Source organism: Ictidomys tridecemlineatus, chromosome 12 (assembly GCF_052094955.1).
Source record: "Ictidomys tridecemlineatus isolate mIctTri1 chromosome 12, mIctTri1.hap1, whole genome shotgun sequence".
Taxonomy (NCBI): Eukaryota; Metazoa; Chordata; class Mammalia; order Rodentia; family Sciuridae; genus Ictidomys; species Ictidomys tridecemlineatus.
Genome location: NC_135488.1, coordinates 83,081,293 through 83,108,582, shown reverse-complemented (window position 1 = coordinate 83,108,582; position 27,290 = coordinate 83,081,293).

The window sequence follows — 27,290 nt, the reverse complement described above, 5'->3', positions numbered from 1 at the left end:
AGGACTAGAGGCAAGACACAGGCCCAGAGGTTTTCATAATGATCAAAGTAAGAGATAATAGGTCCAGATCTAAAATAGTATTGGTGAATATATAACCTGAAGATATTTAGAATATAACAATCAATTAGACTTGCTGAACAATTGCATGTGATTGGAAAGATGATAGATGATGAATTTAGAATGACATATTGATTTCTGGAAGTATCGGAAATTATGCCACTACCTGAGATGGAAATTACATAAAGACACAAGGACAAAAAGTAGAAGAGGCATTAGCATTCAAGAGATTACAGTAATTTTTTTGCAAGCTAAAAATTAAGATGGTAAAAGGAAATGGAGAAGAGAAAACTATAAGTGAATAAAACTTGGAAATCCACAAGGACTATAAATGGAAAGCTACCATGTTGATGGACTATAAGACTCATGGATTGGATGTCAATTCTCTACAAATGCATCTAAATAAATACATTGAATGTAATCACAATAAAAATTCCAACCTTTTTTTGAAATCTTACAAGCTGATTCTATAATTTATATAAAAATACAAAACCTCAAAAATAGCCAATAGTCTCTTGAGGAAAAACCACATAGAAAGAACTGATGCCCTAGATACCACACTGTATTATAAAGTTATAATAAATAAGGCAATGTGGAATTTGGGTAGAGATAGAAATCTATCACTGAAAGACAGAGGGAGTCCAGGGTCTATAGAAATATTATTGTGATTTTTAAAAAGAAAATTGGTAAGAGGACAGTCTTCAACACGAGGCAGTCATTTGTGTGGAAAACTTGTAAATGGGATCCCTATCTTATACCATATGCAAAACTTAGTCACAATACATTGGGTTTGGTCAATATGAAAGGAAAAAAAACAATGAAATTGTGGAAAATAGTGTAGAAAAATATCTTATAATGAGGAAGAACATTGTCATGACATTAAAAAATATTCTGAGGCTGGGATTATGGCTCAGTGGTAGAGTGCTTGCCTAGCATGTGCTAAGCCCTGGGTTCAATCCTCAGTACCACATAAAAATAAATAAAAATAAAGGTATTGTGTCCAACTACAACTAAAAAATAATTTTTAAAAACTATCTTAAGGGAGGATTAGTTATTTATTTATTTTTGTTACTGCAAACTGAACCCAGGGGTGCTCTACCACTGAGCTATACCTGAAGTTCCTTTTTATTTATTTATTTGTTTTGTTGTTTGTTTTTGGTACTGGGGATTGAACCCAGGGGCACTTTACATCCCCAGCTCTTTTATATTTGTTATTTTGAGATAGGGTCTCAATAAGTTGCTGAGGCTGGCCTGGAAGTTTTGATCCTCATGTTTCATCCTCCTAAGTTGCTCTGATTACAGGAGTGCACCACCATGCTTAGCTTAAACAAGGTCTCTTAAGTAAGCAAAAAGCACCAACCATATAAGAAAAGATTAAAATGTCTAACTACATTAAAATTAGGAGCTTTTGTTTATAAAAAGATACTATTGGTCCGAAGGATCCTCCCACCTGCTGAGACATCTCTGGTTTGGGAGATCAGGCACCCCAATTCTTCAGCACTGGCCCTAAACTGCCCCTCTCCCTCTGCCTTTTATAAGTGAGGAAACTGAAGTTGAAACTCAGCAAATAAAGGAAATCCATCCAGAATGGTCTGTAAAGGCATCGATAGTGCCATTGCTGCTGCCTCTGATTCGGTTGCTGCCAGCCTGAGATCACCTAGAAGTCTTCTTTCTGGGTGCTGCAGCCACAGAAGAAACCACTGCCCCAGATGCAACTGAAGCTGACACTGCTGCTGACTCCTGGAGATCGCCTGGTGTTGCTGCCCCCACAGCTGCATTTGCAGCTGCTGTTGCAGCCAATACTACTGCAGCCACCACTACTGCTGACCCGCTGACTGCTGCCAACAACCGCTGCCTCTATGCTGCTACAGCCTGGAGAACTGCTTTAGGGGAGACTCCAGGTTTGGTTGCAAGTGGCTACACCCATTTTGGGACACCAGCCAGGGAGTGGGGCCTGAGTGCCAGCAGGTTTACCACCATAAAAGCCTCTGTCTGGGGACTCCAGGTGGGACCTGCAGGTCCAGTGTGGGGGTGCCTGCAGATTTGGAGGAGCCTGGGGTCTTCCTGATGAGAGTGCTGGTGGCCCTTGTCTTGCTGCTGCATCTCGGGTTTGCTCCTTTGCATGAGTGCTTCCCTGGTGGTCTCTCTGCAAGTAGGAGCAGCACTCCCTCAAAGCGAGGAGGTCCTAGAATAATATGTTTCAAGCTCTGAAAGAAAACAGATGCCAACCAAGAATTTTATATCCAGCAAAATTAAGTTTCAGATTTGAAGATGAAATTAAAACATTTCATGATAAACAAAAATTAAAAGAATTCACAATTAGAAAGCCCTCACTATGGAGCATTCTCAATAAAATATTCCATGATGATAAAGTGAAAACCAGCAAAGGGAAGATTTACACTAAAGGGACATTCAACCAAATGAGAGACTAAGATAAATCAAAACCCAGAAATAAATCAAAATAACAGAGAATACAAATCATATCTCAATAATAACCTTGAATGTTAATGGCCTAAACTCATCAATCAAAAGACATAGACTGAAAGATTGGATTAAAAAGCAAGACCCAACAATATGCTGTCTTTAAGAGACTCACCTCATGGTCAAATACATCCACAGGCTGAAGGTGAAAGGATGGGAAAAAACTTATCACTCATAATGATTTCGTAAACAAGCAGGGGTTTCCATTCTCATCTCAGATAAAGTAGACTTCAAACCAAAGTTAATCAGAAGAGACAGAGAAGGACATTTCATACTGTTTAAGGGAAGTATATATAAGCAGGACATAACAGTTATAAATATTTATGTTCCAAACAATGGAACATCTATATACATCAAACAAACCCTTCTCAATTTCAAGAGTCAAATAGACCACAATACAATAATACTGGATGACTTTAACACACCTCTCTCACTACTGGACAGATCCTCCAAACAAAAACTAAATAAGGAAACTATAGAACTCAATAATACAATCAATAATTTAGACTTAACAGACATATATAGAATATTTCATCCATCAACAAGCAAATATACTTTCTTCTCAGCAGCACATGACTCCTTTTCTAAAATAGACCATATCTTATGCCACAAAGCAACTCTTACTAAATACAAAAAAAACAGAGATAATACCCTGCATTCTATCAGACCACAATGGAATGAAATTAGAAATCAATGATAAAATAAAAAATAGAAGCTACTGTAACAAATGGAAGCTAAATAATACACAGTTGAATGATGAATTGATAGTAGAAGAAATTATGGATGAAATAAAAAAATTCTTAGAGGTAAATGAGAACACTGATATAACATATCAAAATCTCCAGGACACTATGAAGGCAGTCCTAAGAGGAAAATTTATTGCACTGAGTGCATTCATTAAAAGAATAAAAAGTCAGCAAATAAATGACCTAATACTACATCTCAAAGCCCTAGAAAAAGAAGAAAAAATCAACACCAAAAGCAGTAGAAGACAGGAAATAATTAAAATCAGAGATGAAATCAAAACAAAAGAGATAATTTAAAAAATTGACAAAACAAAAAGTTGGTTCTTTGAAAAAATAAAGAAAATAGATAAACCCCTGACCATGCTAATGAAGAGAAAAAGAGAGAAAACTCAAATTACTAAAATACAAGATGAAGAAGAAAATATCACAATGTACATGTCTGAAATACAGAAGATAATTAGAAACTATTTTGAAAATTTATACACTAATAAAATAGAAAATATTGAAGACATCAACAAATTTCTAGACATATGACTTACCCAAACTGAATGAGGAGGTCATACATGGTTTAAACAGATCAATTTCAAGTTATGAAATAGAAAACACCATCAAAAGGCTACCAACCAGGAAAAGCCCAGGACCAGATGGAGTATCAGCTGGCTTCTACAAGATTTTCAAAGAAGAAACACCAATACTCCTCAAAGTATTCCATGAAATAGAAAAAGAGGGAACCCTTCCAAACTCATTCTATGAGGCTAATATCACCCTCATACCAAAACAAAAGACACATCAAGGAAAGAAAACTTCAGACCAATATCCCTAATGAACATAGATGCAAAAATTCTCAATAAAATTCTGGCAAATTGCATACAAAAACATAATAAAAAAAGTGGTGCACCATGATCAAGTGGGATTCATCCCAGGGATGCAAGGTTGGTTCAACATACAGAAATCAATAAACATAATTCATCATATTAATAGACTTAAGAACAAGAATCATCTCAATAGATTCAGAAAAAGCATTTCACAAAATACAGCACCCCTTAATGTTCAAAACACTAGAAAAACTAGGAATAGTAGGAACATACCTCAACATTGTAAAAGATATATATGCTAAACTCAAGGCCAGCATCATTCTAAATGGAGAAAAATTGAAAGCATTCCCACTAAAAACAGGAACAAGACAAAGATGTCCTCTTTTCACCACTTCTATTCAATATCATCCTTGAAACTCTAGCCAGAGCAATTAGATGAAAGAAAGAAATTAAAAGGATACAAATAGGTAAAGAAGAACTCAAACCATCACTATTTGCTGATGACATGATTTTATATCTAGAAGATCCAAAAAAGTTCCACCAGAAAATTTCTAGAACTAATAAATTAATTCAGCCAAGTAGCAGGATATAAAATCAACACCCATAAATCAAACGCATTCCTATATATCAGATCCACTGAAAGAGAAATTAGGAAAACTACTCCATTCACAATAGTGTAAAAAAAAATACTTGGGCATCAATCTAATAAAAGATGTGAAAGATCTCTACAATGAAATCTATAGAACACTAAAGAAAGAAGTTGAAGAAAACCTCAGAAGATGGACAGATCTCCCATGCTCCTATTAATAGAATTAATATTGTCAAAATGGCCCTACTACCAAAAGAAATCCCTATTAAAATCCCAATGACATTTTTCATAGAAATAGAAAAGGCAATCATGAAATTTATTTGGAAAAATAAGAGACTCAGAATAGTTAAAGCAATCCTTGGCAAGAAGAGTGAAGCAGTAGGCATCACAATACCAAAACTTAAACCATACTACAGAGCTATAGTAACAAAACAGCATGGTATTGGCACCAAAATAGACTTGTAGACCAATGGTACAGAATAGAGAACACAGAGACAAACCTATATAAATACAGTTATCTCATACTAGACCAGGGTGCCAAAAACATTCACTGGAGAAAAGAGGGCCTACTCAACAAATGGTGCTGGCAAAACTGGAAATCCATATGTAGCAAAATGAAATTAAACCCCTATCTCTCACCCTGCACAAAAATCAACTCAAAGTGGATCAAAGATTTAGGTACTAGAACAGAAACCCTGTGCCTAATAGAAGAAAAAATAGGCCCAAATCTGCACTGTGTTGGCCTAGGATCTGACTTCCTTAACAAGACTCCTAAAGTGCAAGAAGTAAAATCAAGAATCAATAAATGGGGTGGATTCAAATTAAAAAGCTTCTTCTCAGGAAACAATTAATAACATGAGGAGAGAGCATACAGATTGGGAGAAAATCTTTACCACATGCACCTCCAAAAAAGCATTAATCTCTAGGATATATAAAGAACTCAAAAAACTTAATACCAAAAAAACAAATAACCCAATCAATAAATGGGCTAAGGAACTGAACAGACACTTCACAGAAGAAGAAATACAATTGATCAACAAATATATGAAAAAGCGTTCAACATCTCTAGCAATTAGAGAAATACAAATCAAAACTACTCTAAGATTTCATCTCACTCCTGTCAGAATGGCAATCATCAAGAATAGAGGCCACAATAAATGTTGGTAAGTATGTGGTGAAAAAGGTACACTTATACAATGCTGGTGGGACTGCAAATTGGTGCAACCACTATGGAAAGCAGTCTGGGGATTCCTCAGAAAACTGGGAATGGAACCACCATTTGACCCAGCTGTCTGACTCCTTGATTTATACCTAAAGGACTTAAAATCAGCATACTAGAGTGATGCAGCCACATCAATGTTTTTAGCAGCTCAATTCACAATAGCTAGACTATGGAACCAACCTAGGTGTCCTTCAATAGATGAATGGATAAAGAAAATGTGGTAAATACTTAATGAAATATTACTCAGCTTTTAAAGAAGAGTGAAATTATGGCATTTGCCAGTAAATGGTTGGAGTTGGAGAATATCATGCTAAGTGAAATAAGCTAATCCCACAAAACCAAAGGCCAAATGTTTTCTCTAATATGCAGATGAAAATTCACAATAAGGTGGGGGGCACTAGGGAAGAATAGCATTACATTAGATTAGGTAGAGGGAAGTGATGGGAGAGGAGGGGAGGAGATGTGGGGATAGGAAAGATAGTAGAATAAAACAGACATTATTACTGTGTGTGTGTGTGTGTGTGTGTGTGTGTGTGTGTGTGTGAGAGAGAGAGAGAGAGAGAGAGAGAGAGACAGAGAGAGAGAGAGACTGCATGACCAATCAATATGATTCTGCAACATGTACACTCAGAAAAATGAGAAATTATGTCAAAGTGTATAAATTCATTCTACTGTCATGTATAACTAAAACAAATTAAAAATTTTTTAAAAGATACTATTAAAAAAATGAAGCAAAAGTGAGAGAAGATATTTACAGACACTTCACAGAAGAAGAAATACATTCATCTGACAGAGAATTTGGATCCAGAAACAATAAAGGACTTGGACATCTCTTAAAAGTAGAAGCACAAAGGGCTAAATATGTTAAAAGGCGCCTATTGTATTAATAAACAAGGACATAGAAAAAATACCACTAAAAAATCAGCTTGGAAAAAATGTAAAAGTATGGCAATATGGATTATTTGTATAGATGTGAAATAATGGGAACTTTTTACATATTTCTTATGGACACGTAAATTGGTACAACTTTAGAATAACGGGTAGGATATGGTAAAATTGAAAATATACATCTTCTATGAACCAATAATCTCAATACTAAATATATACTCCAGAGAAATGTTCCAACATATATTTGTAAATGTGTATCAAAATGGCCATACTGAAATCATTATTAATAATCAGTACAAACTGGAATCAACTCCAAATGTCTAATAACAATGTGATTAAATTGTGATAGACTTATGTATTGAAATACTGTATGTACAGCAATGAAAATGAACAAATTACAGCTACACAAAGTAATATGCCTAGATTATCAGATGATTTTGAATGAAAGATTCACATGATATTTACATAAATTTCCACAGAGGCAAAATTATACCATATTTTAATAGGATGTTTATTTGGAAGAACTATAAAGAAAAGGAACTAATTACTATAAAAGCCAGGATAAGGGCTGCAGTAGAGCACTCACCTAGCATGTGCAAGGACCTGGGTTCAATCCTCAGCACCACATAAAAATAAATAAATAAATAAATAATGTATTGTGTTCAACTACAACTAAAAAAATCAATATACATATATTAAAAAGTCAGGATAATAATTATCTCAAGAGTAAAAGAAAGAAGGAGTTGTTATTGGAAAGAGACACACGGAGTAAAGACCCTGGGGATGGCAATCATGTTTTTCTTGATCTGCAGAATTATTACCTAGCTGCTCAATTATCTACCATATTGCATCAATGCATTTTATGTGCTTTTCTTTATTTTGCACTTTAAAAAGTTCATTAAAAGCTTATGTGCACATAGTTTTAAAAATCAGGCAAATATGTGATGTAGGACTGGCTGGATTGATTTTTTTTTTTTCAGAGCCAGGCATGTGATCAAATCAGAGCTGATAAAACACTAGTCTTTTGCTAAGACTTCCAGAGGAGATTTTCATCATTTTCCACTACTCTTTCCCACTCTAGAATGTCTGGACCTCTGATGATGGCAATTCTTTCTCCACGTGCTTTTCTAGGTCAGCCTACTGTGGTTCAAATGAATGGATTTAATATGAAAATAATCAGTGGAACATCCACCCATCTTACCTCAGCCTATGGTAATCTTTGTGGTAGACAAAGAAAGGCCTGGTCCCTTTTGTTCAGTGATCTGACGGCTTCATTTTGGAGACAGAACTAAAACACATGGGGTAGGGCTGTGGTCACCAAAACTGAAACACAGGCAGGGCTGAACCACAGTTATATATATACTTGCTCAATAAAACACATTTTAAGAACTAGTAAAATTCTGGTAGCCTAAACCTTTTCAAGTCCCTTCACAGCTAGTTCATCAGGAAGGGGCTGTGCTTGTAATACCAAAATACAGATGATTTCACATGTGTAAACCAAATTCACCAGAAAGAGGAACACAGAAAAGGGAATAGTAGAAATCAGTGTCTTGAGTCCAGCAGAAATGAATATAAACGACCAAAAGATGCGTACTAGAAAAATCACAAAGGCACTCTTTGTAATAACTTGCCAATGATTACCTAAATGTCCATCAGCTGGGGAGTGTATATATTGCTATATATTCACTCAGTGGAATGTCACATAGCAAGTAGGATGACTGACCTATATGTGAAAGCATGGATGTTTAGTGAAAGAAGCCAAAGACAGAAGAATAAATATTGAATGATTCCATTTATATTATGTATACAAATTTAAAACTAATTTGTACTTTTACAAGTCAGGAAGGATAGTGTGAACCCTGGGGTGGGAGGTAAGTGACTGGAAGAGTGCATGAAGGGCCTTTGGGATACCGGTAGTGCTCTATGCTTGGTCTTTGGTGCCACCATGTTTAATCTGAAAACTCAGTGGTCTATGTTGATATGTGCACTTTTCAGTGTGTAAATTATACTTCAATACAAAGTTAAAAATCTTAAGAAATTTAAAAGTAAAAACTGGTCTCTGTATTAACTTTTATGTTTCTGGCATCACAAATTACCAGGCATGCTCAAACGAAATTTAAGGTATGAATTTAATCCCTCTTTTTTATAGATGTGGAAATTAAGGTTCAGAGAGATTGAATGACAACCACGTTACCACATGGTTGTCAAGAAACACATCTGAGAACAACCAAGGTTTGTAGGCTCCAAGTTTTGTGTTAATAACTGCTGGTTCACAAGCAGGTTCACAGCTTTTTGGTTTGTCTGTGCTGTTTTTCAGAAGCGGTGTCTGAGTGGGTAGCGGGAAACAGGCTCGTGAGCACAGTAAGTAAAGCACTATAGGCCACCGGGCACATGGTGGAGCCTTAATAATGCTATTTTCCCCTTTTCAGGGAAATGGCATAGGTGAAAATGTTAAGGAACACTATTGGGTGTGGAGCAGTTATCCCTGAATGGAGTGACCAGGTTGAGAACCGCTGACAAGTGTTGAAGTCTCTTTCTCCATCACAAAAGCAGAGTTCTTCTGAGGTGGGACATGCTGGGGGTGCGGGGATGCGGGGAGGCAGAGGTTCTGATTTGGGCCTGAAATTCTTTACTGACTCCTTGTAGGGCAAATGAGGAGCAGGGTAACAGAGCCCAGAACGTAGGTAAAGACTCAGCATTGAAAAGAGGGGATTCTAGCACCCCATGTCCTTATAGTGTCGGGGGTGGGGTGGGGGGGGAGTATTCCTTTGTGTGCTTTCTGCTGACATTCCAGATGGTCCCTTCTTATCATCTGAGCCAACCTGGGCAGGGTGCAGTGAATGCACTGATTTCTGTTCTGGTTCAAGACAACCCTGTGCTCTGAGCTCCTCGGCACTCTAAGAAGGCTGGGTTTCCAGGTCTGGAAGGAGCTTTGTCTCTTTAGCCAAGGGTTCTCAAGGTTTCCCTGTGTCACTGCCAGCCTTAGATTTCACATCATGACAGCGACACCTAGTGGTCAAGTGCAAAAGTCCAGCCAGCCCCCTCCACAGGGCCTCTGGGAGCCAGGGAGGAGGAGTTTACAGAGGTTCCAAACTCTTGCCCTTTGCGCAAGACTTCCAGGAGCCAGGGTCCCGGGCGCTGCCAATTCTGCACAACTCAGCCCTTAATCACATCCTGTCCTGGGCTGCTCCCTGTTTCAAGTGTAGTCATTTAAAATCACTTTACCCTATTAAACCAAGGTTTTGAGGCCAGGGCCATTAAAATTCTATCTCTTTAAAATTGAGTGGAAATTTAGGGTCCTCTAATCTGACCTACTTGTTTTTCACAGGGGGAAACACAGATGCTGAGGGGTGAGGGAATTGCCTGCCCACTTAAAAGCGAGTTTGGACCAGAGCCCAGATCTCCTGAATGCTCACAGTCCATTGATTTCTGAGCCACCAGGATGTTTGTGTGTGTCATTACAGTGCTTGCACATAGTAGGGCTGAACATACAGTAGGTTCTCCACAGATACTGCCTAGCTAGTAGATCATTTCCTGGCCATCCTGCTTGCCACTGAAGTGAGTTTTCAATTGTCATCGAGGCCATCTCCAGCTTCGGTGCCCCTGGGGAGTTCTGATCCATTAAAGTGGGCTCTCTCCCTATTATAGGTCATTGTCATTTCCTTTCTATAAAGCACACAGTATGGATTCAAGGGAAGAGGAGGCAGCCTAGCTCCGGAATACTAATCTCTCACACTATTAGATATTGCCTATCAATTTCCTACCAGTTTCTTCTCATAGTTAAGTGGAAATTGCTTGCCCTCTAGTTTTATAATCCTTTTCTTATTTGCTGTATACTGTACTATCCTAGATTTGTTTTTGTTTTTTTTTTTTAAGCCAGGGATGCTCTATCACTGAGCTGTACCTCCAGCCCTTTTTTGTTTATTTGCATGTTTTGTTTTGAGATAGGATCTCACTAAATTTTCCCAGGCTGGCCTCCAACTTTTGATTCTCCTGCCTTGACCTCTTGAGTGACTGGTATTATGGGAGTGTGCCACTGTGCTTGTTTCTAACCTGGAAAATTCTTTTCTAGCACAATAAAAAGTATCTACATTTGTGTTTTGCAACTAGGACTGACCAGGGCTTTGGGCTCTCTTTGTATCCAACCAAGGCTGGGGTCTCCCTGGAGAAACTTATTCTCCACTGTCTGGAAACTGAAGCAGTCCAAAAGAGTTTGGGGAGTCGTAAGCTTCTCCAACAGCTCATCACCTTCTTCTACCTTGTCTAACCAGACTAAACAGAGAACCCAAAGATGAGGCTCAGGAGCCGACTGGTGGACTGAACAGGGTCCTTTTCCCTTTCCTCACTAAGTGAGATTTTGTTGCTCTATTATTTAAAAAATATATATATTTTTAGTTGTCAATGAACCTGTATTTTATTTATTTGTATGTGGTGCCGAGAATCAAACCCATGGCCTCACCCATGCTAGGCAAGCACTCTACCACTGAGCCACAACCCCAGCCCTACTCTGTGTTATTTTGTGAGTCCTCATTTTCTATTTACCTTTTGTACCCTCAGGTTTTTATTTTTCTGAAATGTTCCAGAAGGTGAAGGTGGCTTCAGATTTCTATGTGCTTGGACACCCATCCCAGCTCTCTCTCCACTTGGATCACTGTGAGAAAGTTATTGGAACTTTCTTGAACTTTAGTTTCCTCATCTGTAAAGGAGGAATAATGAGAATCTACTTTAAAGCATTACTGTGTAGGAAAAATGAATTTCAAATGCCTTGCTTGCCATAGGCCCATTAAAAGTAGCTATTAATATATTTTATACATACATTCTTTTTGAGTAATGAATAAGATAAATGAGTAAGTTGAGAAGGCTAACCTGATTGCTCTAAATCAACAAACAACTTCCTTAAAAGTATACAGTAAGGGGCTGGGGATGTGGCTCGATGTGGCTCACGTGGTAGTGCGCTCGCCTGGCATGCGTGCGGCCCGGGTTGGATCCTCAGCAACACATACCAACAAAGATGTTGTGTCCGCCGAAAACTAAAAAATAAATATTAAAAAAAATTCTCTCTCTCTATCTCTCTCTTAAAAAAAAAGTATTTGTGTTAGATATAGCCATTCCTAGTAAGATGTCATTGTTTGTGCTCACTTTGTTGGAAAAAGTTAAATCATAGGTAGATAGATGTTAGGGAGTTATATAAATGGATAGATAATAGATCTTAGTCTCTTCTGTGCTACTATAACAAAATACTACAGACTATGTAATTTATAATAAAAAAGACTACAGACTATGTAATTTATAATAAAAAAGAAAAAATTATACAGTAAGAAATTGTTTATTTGGGGTGAGAACTATGTAAAAAGAACAGATCACTAAAGTTCATATGGGAAGGCTCTAAGGACAAACTTCCTCAGCTTTGTAGCTTTGCTGGGGATATAGACTGATCTTAGTAGCTGTTGGTAGGATAAGCCTCACAAATTTTCCTTTGTCTCAACCTGACCCAGCTCTTGAGTTTAAACCCAAAGCTTTTAGCTGGACACCTCTAGAATGGCTGATTATTTTTAGGATGTAGGAGAAAGAGTGCATAATGTGATTGTTTCTATGAACAGAGCATAGTTAATTATTTTTTTGCTTTGGAGAGAAAACTAAATTATCAAAGAACTTAAGGTCCTGTGGTACTATATGTGGACTTAACCATAAGACTGAAGATATTTTTGAAAAGGAGAAACAAAATCTAAAAGCAGAAAATAGATTTTCTTGTCTCTGAGAGGATAATGGAATTTAAAATAATATAGTTCTTTTTCATTAATATTTTTATAAATGCTTGTGGTGTCTAATAACTAGGGCATTTGCCTTGAAAACCATTTATTCTTCAAATCAAGATACATCTGATTTACTGATTGCAGTATCCAGACTTTTTGTAATGTGATGTATTTGACTTGAACAAATAAAATAAAATACAATTGCATTGTCTATGTGCTTCATGTAATGAGCACATGACTCATAAGTCTGAAAATGTCTCTGGGTTTCTAATGTGATTACTGTGAGTTGTAAAAGTGGATGAGAGAAACTAGTTTCCCAAGTTAGGGTGTCTATTTGCTATCTACTGGAATCTATGACACTTTAGAGTAAGACAGTCATCAGCTAGAAAGAAATTATTACTGTTGACTCATCAATGCACATTCTCTACACTAATTATAGTGCCTCAGTTTACCTATTTTATAAGATGAAATTGTCACCCGCCTGCTTCTCTGTAGTATTTGGAAAGTCCAGAGAGATAATAGTATTTGAGTGCTTTGAAAATACAGAAGACATTATAAATGCTAAATAATAACAACAATAATAATAGGGAATCTTTAATAAGGGGTCCTTTAATGATACGCATTGAATATAATAACATTACTAACCAGTAGGAACTAGACAGAGTGCGTCTCTGTCTTCTTAATCACTAGTTTGTCTCATGGGAAATTGGTGGGAGATTGGCACTCATTCACGTTGGGTATGATGCCCCAGGAGGCAGAGCCCCTCATAAGGCCTGCAGCACCTGGCCACTCCTGGACCTCCCAACTAACACTTAGTTGCCTTTCGAAGGCGTGCCTATGTAATTGGGAGACAGGGGACAGAGGTACCACAGCCCAACTCCTATAGCCAGGGAACATGATTTTAAAATTCCAGTTCCTAGCTGGTTGGGAAAAGAGAAAGGTGCTTGGGACCCAAGAAAGTTATGGGTATGCTGCTCTGGCTAAAGGCCAGTGTGGTCACCCAATCTTGCCACAAGATGGCGACAATCCAGCTGGAAACGCCTGCTGGGGGTGACTCGGACGGTTTCCAGCTGGGGAAGTACTTCCTCCTGCAGACACAAAGAAGGGATCCTCTAGCCCGGGAAGAGGCGTCTGGTTGCATTTCCAGCAAGGGATGGGGAGAGGCCGGGACAAAGGCTGCCAGGAGAAGTGGACAGCTTCCTTCTTACTCTTGTGGGCTTCAACTTCAGGGGGTTGAAATCCTTTCTGAGATTTTGTGCAAAAAAGCACTTCAAAAATTCCAGGTTTGGTCCCTCCCACTGCCCAGAAGCTGGCCAGATGCTTCCCGGGGCGGCTGCATTCTCGGGATTCCGGCCGCGGGAGCGGGTGCTTTCCGAGGCGGGGCGCGGATCGAGCCCAGCGCGCGTTCTCGAGAGCGGTGGACGTGTCTGGGCCAGTGGTTGCGATCCGGGCTGGGCAGGGCGAATCCCGCCAGTTAGCCTTAACTTTGAAGCCCAGGTGCCTATGGGATTCGGGCTCCCAGGCCAGAGGACCCGAGACTGCGGCGTCTCGAGGCTCCGAGTTGGGGAAGCACTACAAAGGCGCGCCCTCCTCCCCTGCTCCGGGCGTCTGGGAAAAGGTCCGAAGCCGTGGTGGCTTGGGGCGGGGGCTCTTTGTTTTCTTTTCTTTTGTTTTCGTTTTGAATGTAAGGAACCGCCACACCCTCGCTTATTTCAGATTCTATTAAATTTGCTTTGAAACAGAGGCGCTGGGAAACTCACCGATTCTCATCTTCCAGGTTCCAAGTGCGGTTTATAGGGCCCTCCTGGACAGCAGAACCTGGGCCTAGGCCAGCCAGGCCTACATTATCCAACCTTTGACCTGAGTGTGGCAGCCTTGGGCAGATCCCTGCTCTTACAGCTTGGACTTGGCCTGCACTGGGGGACTGGGGACGGAATCCCAGAATGACAGGACTCTGGTCTCAGCTGGCTAATTATCTGCCCACCTATTTGGAGTGTGGAATAAGTGTAAAAAGAGCAAAGACCATGGATCCAACGTGTGCCAGACATGATTACTTCATTTAACCCGTACACACCTTTATTATCTCCATTTTATAGATGAGAAAACCAAGGGTTAGTTAGAAATATTGAGTCATTTGCCCGAGGTCATTCAACTCTTACATAGTGTGGCTAGGATTTGAATCCAGATCTGCATTTCTCCAAATCGTGGGACTGTAATGCCTTTGTAGGTAGCTCCTGCAACCCCACTAGGCCCCATTGTGAGTCAACTGGGTGAAATATGGAAATATACCTGGCACCAAGAGTGAGTTTAAACAACCAAGTTTAAACTAGTCAAGATTATTTTGGTCTCTTCTTGCCTTTAAATGTGGGCTGGAGAACGGGGCTGGTATAGCTTGCTTTCTTTCCTTTCTTGAACAATTATTTATGGAGTGTATGTTATATTCCAAGGACTTTTCTAGGCACTGGGAAATTCCAGGGAACAAGATAGACTACACTTATTAGCTGTGTGACCAGACGAGTGTGTCACTTATTGAGCTAGTTATTAAGCTAGTGAATGTCACCCCAATCCACCTTCTGTATTGGACTTTGAGATGCTGGGGCTAGGACTCTGCAAACCGGTTCTCCTTTGGCAGAGGAAAGAGGAGGACCACTGGCCTCCAGTTTTCCTCAGCACTTGTGGTCTGGTGTCATTGTGCTCCCTCAAATGTGTCAGCACAGTGGTGGGGGCAGCTACCCGTCTTCTGCAGCCTGCAGAAGACAGGCCTCTGGTCTCAGCTAGCCATTTCTGGCCCCATTTCTGGGCTCCTAGCTTTTCATAGCCCAATCTCTTCCTTTTGTTTCCCAGCCCTGGAGTGGGAGCTGGTTTCTCCAGTGATTATCTCTGTGTTCCCTTTATTTTAGTCCCCCAATATCTATAACCAATGGTGTGCTAGTAAACATTTAACCAGGTCTCAAGAAAAACAAACAAAACACCAGAAAGAAACTTAATATGTAATATTTGCCAACTTCCATAATATAAATAATTTGCCATATTTTATTTTAGTGGTGCTAAGAGTTGAACCCAGCATCTCTCACACGGTACTTTACCACTGAGCTACATCCCCAGCCACTGTAGATAATTTGAAACTACCAAGATGATATCCTTGAGCTTCACAAGCTGTTAAGAATGTATCGAGTACACAAATGATGGAAACCAATCCTCTATATGAAAATCTCTCTGTTGAAATACATAGTTTGGTTTCTATTTTCATGACTGGAGTGTGACTGATAAAACTTAAGTTTCAGGGTGTCTGGTTTTTTAGCAATAAAATGTGTTATGCTCGAATTCGGGACCTCCAAAAGACCATCAGAGACCAAGATCGATGTAAGAAGCAAAGAGGTGTTTATTGCGAGCTAGTTCGGTCCTCCACACGCACACAGCATCAGGTGACTCTGAGAGGCCCCGAGCCCAGGGTTTGCAGCAGTTTTATACACTCTTTGGGGAAGGCAGGGACTTCACATACATCATAGCATTTCTTAGCAAATCATTACACACCGCAGGAAAATCTTAAAACAACTCTAAAACATGATTAGCACAGTCACTGATGGGAACAAGTTGGGTAAGGGTGATTGGCTAGTACAAGAGAGGGATTCTTTTGAACTGGTTGGTTTAAGCCATGAGGGGAGTACTTGCTGCACTACATGGTTTCCCAACAAGATATCAACCACCATAAACTACTGGGAGGGTCATCTGGCATCCCAGGTATTTCTCTATCTCATGCTGATTGGTGGCTGCTAGGGGGCTGCTAAGGGTCCCCACCTAGCCTGACTGAGTCAGGGACACCTGGCTTCTCAGATCTCTCGTTATTTGTAGATAAACAACTCAGCAGGGTGGGTATGTGCCTAGGAGTGCTCTGTGGGTCTTTCCAAGGACAAGGGTCACGCCCCCTTCCTTGGACTGGCTTTGCTCTGAGATAGAGGTTGGTTTTTCAAGGCAGTCAGTATAGACAGGTAAATCGAGTCAGGTCAGATGGAGAAGGCCAGAGTTTGTCCCGCCAGTTGGAGACTGTCCCCAGAGGGATTGAAATGTTAATTTCTTCAGAGTCCTTTCTCTACCCTTATCAAAAACCTCACCCCCCAACCTGTTGCCAAGGTAACCTGTCCCAGGAATTGCCCCTCCCTACACAGGGAACTATAAGGTTGTTGAAGGGTCCTTGGCTGCTCCATCCTGCCCTTCCCCCTTCAGCGCACCTGTTTCCCTTTTGGCCACCCCACAGCGCATTCCTGGAGAAAGATAAGGGGAAGAGAGCAGGAGAACAAAGGAAGCCTAGGACATACAAAAAGGCATACCAAGATACCAGATAAAACCCCCTTCTCCCTCCCAGGAGAAGTCTATGTTACCCCTTTTTGTAAACCCTGCTTTATATGCTCGCCTCGGCATACTTCTCTAATGTTCAAACTTCAACATGTGGAGAAGCAGGACTTGGCACTGATAACCTGCGGTATCACTAAGATGATGAAAGTAGGTGAAGTATTTTAATAATAGTTCACAGAGGTGTTCCAGAGGCCTTTATAACCCAGGGGGACCTCAGAGCAGGAGTGGAGCCTGGTGACTCTGAATCAGAGAAGGAGTCATGTCAGTGACTGGGTTGTGAGGTCACAATGTGCATCTAGATACCTTGCTCATCAAGGATTCCAGGACTGAATATTGTGCAAACCGAGAAAACACCCAAACCCAAGGGGCAAACAATTTATTATATTCAGCTAATATGATAGGTGGGGCAGGGTTAGACTTTTACTCATTCCTTTATTCAGTTGTACCAAGAAAAGAAAACTCAGCCCCCCCCCATTGATTTAATCTTCCCCTCCCAAACTACCGAGTAGTGAGAGAAGGAAACAATCTTTAAATTTGCAAGTCATCAGGATTTCCATTTCTACTATTGAAATAATTTTTTTTTGAATGGCCCAGAATTTGCATAAATTCTTAGTCTTCTCATTTCCTCTGCCTGCTCCTTTCCTCGATGACCCTGAGGTATGTGGGAATGTATATAACCAATTGGCAGAGGGGTTATCAGATCCACAGGGCCTCTGTGACAGGCCTCATCTAGTCTTTTTTCGCTTCCTGGCATGCATACCTGGATCCTGGCACTGGCACCGAACCACCTCTGTCTCCATCTGGCTCTACCCATCTCTCCTTCCCTATGGAACTACATCTTGGGAAAGAACAATTCTCACCATTGCCGCTTTATCCTGGGGGGCACAGACTAGAAGAAACTCTGGTCTGTGTGGATATGGGGAGCATCCATTAAACTAGGAGCTATGGATACAGAGAATGCAAGTTTATTGGTTTATTACTCTCAAAATATTGTCCCCATTATGTATATACATATATAAATAAATATAATATATATTATACATACATATAATATGTATATTTTAACACCACATTCAACAGAGATAGAACACAAGAAGGTATATATTTAGAGTTTAAAAATATAATTGGTTCCTTTGCTTACCAAAGTTATTTTTCATGCTTATTGTAAAACAAATAAATAAAACAACCTAAAAGTATATTTTTCAATGTCCAATGAAGGGAGGAGCACTCCTCTGTTCTCTTGGTTTAGCCAAAAACATACAGCTTCCAAAAATATTCTTCCTTTGGAAGGGTGCCAGGCTTCTTTCAGGGGCTAACTAGGCATTATCTCTAGTAAGACACTAGGATTCTTCTTACTTTTGAAAGTCAGGTCTCAGCAAGGACATTTTCCATTGAGTTTGGAAAGTATGAATTAGAGAAAAAGAACAAGGCCTGGGGACCAGGCTGGAAGATGGGATGTATATAGGGGGAGGGGGTGGGCAGTTAAGGATAAAAAGTGCAATAGAAGATGTGTTTCTGGAGCTGGTCTTCCATTGGATTTCCAACGGTGCTTCTGCCATGCCTTCCTTTATGTGTTCCCAGGGGACTCTAGTTTGAGTATATTCTGCAGTGATTGATGATGTTTATAGAATGGTGTGAAGACATAGGCACAGTGGCGTCCTTTCTCTGTTACAATATGCTAAGAATAGGATGGGTTGCTGGATCCCAATATAATACAAGTAGTTTGATGAGCTCTGTGTGCTTTCTCTCACTCTTCCATTTGATCCTTCCAATAGCCCATGTGGTGGAAAATTCTATTTAATAAACGAGGAAATGGAGGCATAAGGTTTTGATTTAACATCTGAGCAGCCATCTTAAATGGTAAGGGCTATCTTATGAGATAAGGTTCGATTTCCTGTACTTCCTCTTACCCAAACTATCCCAATCCCCATTAGTGACCCACCCCTTAGTACCATAACCCTAAGCCAATCCCATGCTTTCCCACCCACCTTGCTCTGATGCAAGCACCTCCCCCTATCCCATAGCACCACAGCTACATCTCCAAACCCCTACCCCAGAAAAGCTGAACACCTGAATATCTTGGGGCCTCTGTCCACTCTATAGAAAGATGAGCTTTATTTGTCAGCTTTGACCAATAAAGCTTTGTGTGGATCTCTGCTTGGTTTCCGTCCTTCATTTCTTACTCACCGGTCTCTTGGTTTCTCACTTTTTTTTCAGGAGGCCAATAGCAGTTGAAATGACCATCCTTGGATCTCACAGAAAGTAAAAAGTAGAACTAAGACCACTCTCAGCTCACCTAATTCTCAGCCCAGGACTCTTCTCCATAACAAGTTTACCCTATAATGCAAGTGATGAAGAACCAACCTACTTTCCCTCTGTTTCTTTTGGAGATTGGGTATTCCAGATGAGAACTCAGGATGGCTGCTCTGCCCCAAAGTCATAAACAGTGTAGAAATCACAGTTACCAAATATCTAGGGTAGTCTACGCAAAGAAGAGGTATAGTCAAAGCACCCAAGTTTAAAATCCATACTTTGAGGAACTGCAATCAGTCCACTGTAGCCAGAGTTCAGGGTCATGCAGACGAGGCAGGAGTCAATTCATAAAGGGCTTTCTACATCATGGTATAGACTATATTATATTTGTGATTTGTCAGTGCCTCTTTCTGTGGGAACATTATGCAACCCTGCCCTGTGAAAATCCAATGTGACCACGTGACTTGTTCTGGTCCATGACATGACATGGAAGTTGGTATAAGAAAGATGGGAGTCAATGGATTAAGAGAGAGAGAAAAGAAAAAAAAAAGGTTTAGATTTTATGATTTAATTCATCCAAACTTTCATCCAATAAGTGTGCATTGAGTTTTTATTTGTGTTCAGTATTGTTCTAAGAAAACTGAGGAATATAGGAGCAGGAAAAAACACAATTTCTTCCCAGGAAGAGTTCTATCTAAATGGAAATATAAAGTGAACATACAAGAAACAAATAGAGAATAAAACAAAATACTATATCCAGATACTAAGCTCACTGGCAAGTGGCACAATGGAGACAATACTGGTGTGGATGTCAGAAGATTCTGCATTTTTGGTGGGAATATACAATGATTCAGTTGTTGTGGAAAACAGTGCATGGATTCTTAAAAAATTAGAAGTAGAACTGCCATATAATTCAGCAATTGGAATATATCCAAGGGAGTTGAAATTAAAAGTAGTCTTGAAGAGATAGCTATACACCCATGTTCATAGCAGTATCATTCACAGTAGCCAAAAAGTGGGAGAAATCAAGCATCCACTGATGGAAAAGTGTATACACAAAGCTTACATAATGGAATATTGTTCGGTTTTTAAAAGGAAAGAAATTCTCATATAAGCTACAACATGGATGAAACTTGAGGACACTATGCTAAGTGAAATAAGCCAACCACCAAATGACCAATTCTTTGGAATCCCACTTATATGAAGCACCTAGATCAGATTCATAGAGATAGAAGACAGAATGGTAGTTGCCTAGAGCTGGTGGGAGGAAGGATTTGGTGGGGGCAGATCTCATTTAATGGTTTTGCAAGATGAAAAGAATTCTGGAGATTGGTTGTTCACCAGTGTGAATGTCCTTAACACTATTGAACCATACACTTTAAAATGACTAGGATGATAAATTTTATGTTATATGTGTCTTAATAGTATCAAATAAATAAATTAGATATTTAAAAATCATACAAAGGTTCAAAAGCCTCTGGGTTTTGTTCAATCAATGAAAAAAAAAAAACACCTGAGATCAGACTAACAAATATTATTTAGGTTTTGCTTTACTTTGTTTTGTGGTACTGGGGATTGAACCCAGGGCTCCAAGCATGTTTGGGAAGTACTCTATTACAGAGCCATTTCCAGCCCTAATTAAGGTTTTTTGTTTTTTTTTTTTCCAACCACAGAACATTTTGCTGGACTCTGGATTTGCCTAGGGTAAAGGAATATGATCATCCATATTAAGTTCTCAATGTTGAATGTTTATGATCCCTTAAATTCTTATGCTAAAGTCCTAAACCACTAGAGATGAGGCTTTTGAGATTCATTAGGTCATGAGGATGGAGCTTTCATCAATGAGATCGGTTTTCTAGGCAAGAGATCTCAGACAGCTAGCACATTTGTAAACCTAGCAAATCTGGAGGCTGAGGCAGGAGGATTGCAAGTTCAAGGCCAGCCTTAGCAACTTAGTGAGGCCTTATCTCTAAATTAAAAAAATAAAAGGGGCTAGGAGATACAGCTCAGAGGTAGAACACTGGTCTAGCATATGTGAGGCCTTGGTTTCAATCTCCAACATTAGAGAGAATAAAATCCACCCTAGGATGAGAAAAGGAATTAACCAGATTTAGGACACTTTCCCCAAACCTCCCCATTCCTCTGTATGGTTTTTAAAACAATTTATGAATGAGTCATAATAGTCAGTTGAGCTAAAGTATAACCACCACCAACAGCAACCATAAAAATATTTGTAAACTTGAGAACCAGAGTGGTGGGGTGGGAGATAGAAATAGAAGGAATGCTATCAAATAGTATGACTTGATTTCTTCCCTCCATAAGAAACCAGAATATTTGGGCTGGAGTTGTAGCTCAGTGGTAGAGTACTTGCCTAGCATGTTCCAGGCCCTGGGTCTGATACTCAGTATCACATAAAATAAAGATATTGTGTCCAACTACAATTACAAAAGAAAGAAAGAAAGAAACTAGAATATTAAATTTCTTTCTTTCTTTCTTTCTTTTTTTTAAGAAGTTAGTCTTCTTGGAAGCATTTGCCATTCATTCCAAAGATTCTATGTTTGAGTCCAGCGATCTTGGAACTCTTATTCAGGACGTCTTTCAAATGCTGTGGCATTTGCTTTTTAATTCTTTCAACATTGGCAAACCTGCATCCCTTGGAGGTCACCTTGAGTTTCAGCAAGTGTGCTGGAATTGCGCAGTGTCATCTTACCAACCTGAATGCCCTTTCCTGTATAGTCCGAGGTTAGAGGGGGTCATGAGAAATTTGCAGGCAGGATTTGGAAGGTAGATTTGTATGAGCAGCATAAGGCTCTGACTGGTGCTGGTGCTGGCGCCAGCTGTGATATAACTGGTGCACACTGTCATTGGCCCCCTTGGGAGTCTGGGGCTCAAGGAACAGCCACTGCTTCACCTGCTGCAGCTTCTCAGACTCCAAGGTGACACAGGTGCAGCCCCACAGCCAAGATGCTTCCACAGGTCAAACACATCAAGGATGGAGGCAGTGAGAGATCCACATGGGATCCGGTTTCTCCTCACTGTCTCCATTTCATGTCAAATTTTTTTCAAGACTGCTGACCCTGCCCATCTAAAGAGGCCACTCATCCATACCCACACATGGGCTTCAGGCACCTTCACCAGCAACCATGGTTGTATAAAATTTAAAAAAAAAAAAAAAAAAAAAAAAACTTGGGCTGGGGTTGTGGCACAGTGGTAGAGCGCTCTGTCAAGCACTTGTGAGGCACTGGGTTAATATAAAAAATACATCCCTGGTTTTCTGTCACTCATGGTGGCTCTTTTCTGATTGCTGCTATTTAATTACATGTAAAAGTCATTCAGAGTCAAGTCTGAAAAAATAAGGTAGAGGAACAAGCTGAACTATTTGGGGCCTAAAATTCAGGGTTACAATATAAGAATCAAAATCTATTTCTTGAACAGTTTATAGTGAGATCTGAAGGTCGTTTCCAAAGAGAAGTTCCAAAATTGTTTTGAATCAGGACTCTTTGTAAGGACAAAATTCATTTGGACACACTTTGTGATGTTTGTTTATGAAGTCCCTTATTTTATATTTGTAGAAACTCTCCCCTCTAAGCTGGTTTGCAGAAGGACAGTGTGACCCATGGTAAATGACAGCACACAGTGAAACAGAGCATAATCAAGTTACAGACTGTGTAGTGTTGGCATGGAATACTGTAGAATTCTGGGAGGAAGGGGGAGTCTGGATGAGCCAGGGAATGTTTCAGTAAGCAGGTGAAATGTGATTGAAACAAGGAACAGAGCTTTAGATGAGATCAGCGTAAATCAAAATACAGGGATCCTGTGGAGCAGGGAGATAAAGCAACTGACCATCTTGAGTGGGCATGTATTTGGGCAATAATATTTTTCAAAAGTGCCCCCTCACTAGCAGAATCAAAACCAAACCTTTGCTGGACATGATGGTGCACGCCTGTAATCCCCGAGGCTTGGTAGGCTGAGACAGGAGGATTGCAAGTTCAAGGCCAGCCTTAGCCACTTAGAAAGGTCCAAAGCAATTTAGTGAGACTCTCTCTCAAAATTAAAAAAAAAAAAAAGAAATTAAAAGGGCTGGGGATGTGGCTCAGTGGCTAAGTACCCCTGGGTTCAATCACTGTTACCAAAAAGGAAAAATCAGGGCTGGGGATGTGGCTCAAGCGGTAGCACGCTCGCCTGGCATGCGTGCGGCCTGGGTTCGATCCTCAGCACCACATACCAACAAAGATGTTGTGTCCGCCGAGAACTAAAAAATAAATATTAAAAATTCTCTCTCTCTCTCTCTCTCTCTCTCTCTCTCTCTCTCTCTCTCCCCTCTCTCACTAAAAAAAAAAAAAAAAAAAAATCAAACCTTTGCCTGAAATACAGTCTCCTCCATATCTGTGTTCATCCACCTGCCTTCATTTTAAAGAACTTGAAGTGCCCTGAATTCATTTTCCATTCAACAAATATTAGTCCTACTATGTACCTACCTGTGTGCTGGAAGGGAATATGATGGGCCCTGCTTTCATTGACCTTCTGATTTAATGAGGGAGACAGACACTGGCAATTATAATGCAGCATGATCCATGTGATAGAGACAAATTTGGGAGTCAAAGCCAAGGATGATGCCATTGAAAACTACAGAATGATGAGCAAGAGTTCCCCAAGTGAAGGAGAGAGTAGGGAGGGAGAAGAGCGGCAAGGAGTGGGCAGGGGCTTGGAAGGCAGGGAAAGCCTGTACTTTGGAGGAACTCAAAGTCATTTCCAGTGATTAGAGCAGAGAATGAAGGGCTCTGAGGCTGGAGGGGGAGCGGGGATGGCCAAGCAGGGCCTGGAGAACCACACAGGAGTCCAGGCTTCAGCCCAAGGAAAATGAGGACAATGAAAACAGGGGAACTGTGGATCCAATTTTTGTTTTGCATCCAGAGATCACTCTGGCTGTAGAGTGGGCTGGAGTTGGCAGGGAAAATAAGGGCAAGACTGGATGCAAATGACTACTTAGGACCTTAGCGGGAGAGAAAGAATTTGACCTAAACTAGTATAGATATGGAAATGGTAGTGGATGATTTCAAGAGATATGACTGCAGTAGGGAGTGAGCCAGGGGCCATGGTGCATGCTCGTAATCCCAGATACTAAGGAGGCTGAGTCAGGAGGTGTGCCAGTTGGCAATTTAGGAAGGCCATGTCTCAAAATATAATGAAAAGAACTGGAGAGGTAGCCCAGTGATAGAGTGTTTACCTAGCATGTAGGAGACCCTGGTAAGATCAGAGGAAGAGGGGGCTGGGGATGTGGCTCAAGCGGTAGCGTAGCGTGCTCGCCTGGCATGCGTGCGGCCCGGGTTCAATCCTCAGCACCACATACCAACAAAGATGTTGTGTCCGCTGAGAACTAAAAATAAATATTAAAAAAAATCTCTCTCTCTCCTCTCTCACTCTCTCTTAAAAAAAAAAAAAAAAAAAAGATCAGAGGTAGAGGTAAGACTAGGGCCCCTGGCAACTTGCTGGGCAACACCTCACAAACACCAACTACAGGTTTTCGCTGAGAAACTTGCAGAAGGGTTATTGTTTAAATCACGGCATACGTGATCTGGAGTCCACAGGGAATTGGGATATGCACAACCTGGATTCCAGGGCATCTCCAAAGAATGAAAAAAAAAACTGATCAATATTTTGATTGGACTGAAGGCTGCATAAATACCTCATGGACACTGAATGCCTTCCATAGGAAGCCAGGGGATGACTTCCACTGGCACTTTTCTCTGGTACCCTCTCAGCCATGGGAGTTTTACTTTGCTTTAATAATTTTTTTTTTTTTTTTTTTGCCATGCTGGGGATCAATCCCAGGACCTCACACATGCCAGGCAAGCTTTAATAAATTCTTAAACTTGCATTCATCAAATTCTTTGAATTCATGAGACTTCATGAGACAAAGAACCCGCCAACTCCATGCTCTGTGTTATTGGGTTCAATCCCCACTACTGAAAAAGGAAGGAAGGCTGGAAGGAAGGAAGGAAAGATTGGAGGTGATGAAATGAGAAAGAAAAAGCAGAGACAGAACTCAAGAGCTACACATTTAAAAGAGCCGCAGGGGATGAAGATCCATCATAGGAGACTAAGAAGATCTGATTGCAATTGAAAGAATTCCAGAAGAGTGGAGTCATCCAAACAAAGAGATGAAAGTAATCAAGAAGCAAGAGGTACTCCGTTGGAGCCAGCCCTTCCAAGGAGGGTTCCAGTAAGGTCAGTATTGATTAGGACTCTGGTTCATGTGTTACTACTTTACTATTTACAGTTACAACTTTATTTTTCAGCAATTCAACTCTATAATTGCAAAGGGATGTATGATAATACTTATAGAGCTTATTTATAATAACCTTAAACTGGAAACCCTCAAACATTCATCAGTAGAAGTATGGATACATACAACATGTAATATTTTAGAATGCTATACGACTTAAGATGAAAAGAACCACTCATATAATATTACTTCTGGGTGTTACTCACAGTTACTGAGCAAAGGAAGCCAAATGCAAAAGACTCAACTGTATGATTTTATTTAAATGAAGTTCAAGAACAAACAAAACTCCCTGATGATAGAAATATGAATTACCAAAGTTCCTTAGGAGGAATATAGATCAGAAAGGGACACAAAAGAATCTTGAGAAGTGTTAGAAAGTTTCTATATCTTGATATGGTAGGTGGTTACATGCAAAAATTCTTCAGGCTCAACACTTAAGATTTATAGACTTTACTGTATATAAATCAATATCAAATAAATAAATAAATGAACCCATTGCTTCAATACAGCTAGAAGTGCTATAACCCTTGCAGGAAAATGATTCAAAGGAAGACTCATGTTGGATGAATTAGATGCTCTCTTCTTTGCTAAATCTCAGTGGTTATTGATAATGGGGTATCATAGGCTGATATCTAGGACTCTGGAGACTGGGCAACATAAAACTGCTCAAACTCATTTGCTATATGACATCCTGAACCCTGTCCCCTTTCTCCAGAAGAGGGGGCAGGGTAGAGAGGGTGCCTGGAGCAGTCATCACACTCTCCCTCTACTTCCCTTCTTCCCAGCCCTGGGCAGTGGAGAAGAGTGGGAGGAAGTGTAAGCTCTTGGGATCCAGAGGGTGCTTGAGTTGGAATCCAAAGTCTGGGGATCATTTTCATGGGAACTAAATACTGCTGGTCATTTCTGGGCATCTTTTTGTTCCATCCCCCAGACGTGTGCCAAAAGGCTGATGAGGACCATCAGGATCTGATCAGGATGACTCGAAAACAAAAAAGCAAAACAGTTCTGGAGATTGAACCCAGGAGTGCTCTACCAATGAGCTACATCCCCAGATTGTCCACCTTTTTAATTTTTTATTTTGAGACAAGGTATCTCCAAGTTGCCCAGGCTGGCTAGGAGCTTGTGATCCTCCTGCCTCAGCCTCTCAAGGAGGTAGGATTACAGGCATGCACCACTGTGCCCACACAATTGGAAGATTCACATCAAATGGCTAAATAAACAAACACCTATTGATATTTAGTGCAGAGAAAAGGTGTAAGAGTTAAATTTCTCCTTTGCTTTGTGCTTCTTCCTATCATTTTAAAGCACAGGAACAATGATGATAGGATTTGGGAACTGGAATGAGGAAAGAGTACAATAGAGGAATTCTGCTTCTGTTTCCTTTTCTGTACACATAAAAACTTGATTGTGTATGTGTGGAGGGTACTGGGAACTTAACTCAGTGGTGATACTACCAAGCTACGTTGCCAGCCTTTTATTTATCTTTATATTATATGATGTTTGTTATTATTAATAATAGTAGTAATAGTAGTATTTAGGTTCTGGGGATTGAGCCTAGGAGTGCTTAAACACTGAACTACATCCACATCCCCAATCGTTTTTATTTTTTTATTTTGAGACAGAGCCTCACCAAGTTGCTTAGGGCATCACTTAAGATACCAAGAGACTGACCTTGAACTTGGAATCCTCCTGCCTTAGCCTCCTGAATGGCTGGAATTATAGGCATGTACCACCATGCCCAGAATAATCTTGAAGTATCCTATAGCCAGGAGATGGCCAAGTCTATCTTCAATCAAAAACTCTAAATTTGGAGCTGAGGGTAACCCAATTGCAGAGGACTTGCTCAG